We start from the raw sequence: 1,351 nt of genomic DNA, 5'->3' as shown, positions 1-1,351 counted from the left end.
CCAGCCAGGCTGGCATCAGCCTCGGTCTCCTGCCCCCCAACTTCCCCCCACCCCTTAGGACCCTCTTACCTTCTAGCCCCCCTTTCTCCCCTTTTACTAGTCAGCTCCTCACCAACACCTGCCTCCACACCCAGCCCCTTCCCCAGCCCTGCATGCTCCCTCCTCCCCTTCCTCTTCCCTGCTCCCAGCCTCCCCCTCCCGTGCCCCAGTCCCAGAATCCCGCCCCTGGGTCACCGTGTCCACTTCCCCCTGCGCCAGGCTCCTCCCCTGGAGGGCGGGCTCCCGCTTCCTGCTGAGTCCCTGGGTGCAGAGCAGAGCCCCTGCCCAGGCCGTGGGACAAGGTAGGTGCGCGTCGCTGGGGACCACACAGCCTAGAGATCTGCATTCCTGGAACTCCCTCAGGGGTATGATTGGTGGCAAAGGACTTTGCCTGATAACAGTAATGCATGCTTTGTTCTTGCAGAAAAGCGCTTGCCCTAACGCTACCTGTTCCAGGCAGCTGGTTCTCTACAGGAAGATCTATTCTCCTGTAAGTGTTTAGCCAGGTGCCTTTATCATGTGGTTGAAATCACCTCGTATACAAACTGTGTTCTTACTTGAATTTAGTGTAGCATCAAGGTTGCCCTTCTCCATGTGGCAAACACTGTCTGTAACATTTCCCTACTGCTGGACATTCTGTTTGTGTATTTTTGATGAGCATGAAACTAGGAAGAAATCGTGTGGAAATCATTGGTAGCACTTCCTGGGGTGCGCCCAGTGAGAGGCACTGTGATATTCAGAGTCTGACATCCTAGATGCGGGCTGAATCTTGCCAAGAAAGACAGTACTGTTCACAGCCCAGGGCCTTGCCAACGTGGGTACTGCAGTTTCTGTTCTCTTGCTGATAGAAAAGGCCACCTGTTGTTTTCAGAGCTCATGTCAAATAAGGTGGTCAGAAATGAACTTGGAATGTAACTGGAACAGGCCAGGACAGGGCCGTGCTTGGCATCTTAAAGGAGGTAGGCCGCTTCGTGCCAATGCCATTTGGCTTCTAATTAATTCTGTCTAAAACCACACGTCCCCTGCCAAATCAAGTGTGAGGACTGGAGGAGACGCTGGTGGTAAGACAAATTCAGGATCAATATCGGTCTTGCCTCTTCCTTGGCAGGCATGAAAAACAACAGCAACTTCCTACAAAGTTTCACCAGTAACCTGTACACACCCAGGTCCTTTCTACCTTATCTAGAGTGCCTTGAACCTCTGCTGCTGTTGTACTCATGCACGGTTTCTTTCCCTCCCTCCCTCCCTCCCTCCCTCCCTCCCTCCCTTCCTTCCTTCCTTCTTTCCTTCCTTCCTTCCTTCCTTCCTTCCT

At 53.2% G+C, this 1,351-nt stretch overlaps 1 protein-coding gene across 1 annotated transcript in view; it reads left to right on the top strand.

The window, feature by feature from the left end:
* Positions 1-257: 257 nt before the first annotated feature.
* Cmbl (carboxymethylenebutenolidase homolog (Pseudomonas)) overlaps positions 258-1,351 on the top strand; it is a 12,216-nt gene continuing 11,122 nt past the window's right edge. Inside the window, exons 1-2 of the mRNA XM_013013881.1 lie at positions 258-341; positions 464-526. The gene's annotated coding sequence lies outside the window, so the exon portion shown is untranslated. The remainder of the gene's footprint in view (positions 342-463; positions 527-1,351) is intronic.

Source organism: Dipodomys ordii, unplaced genomic scaffold (genome assembly GCF_000151885.1).
Source record: "Dipodomys ordii isolate 6190 unplaced genomic scaffold, Dord_2.0 Scaffold21, whole genome shotgun sequence".
Lineage (NCBI taxonomy): Eukaryota > Metazoa > Chordata > Mammalia > Rodentia > Heteromyidae > Dipodomys > Dipodomys ordii.
This window is presented reverse-complemented; position numbering and strand designations above follow the sequence as displayed.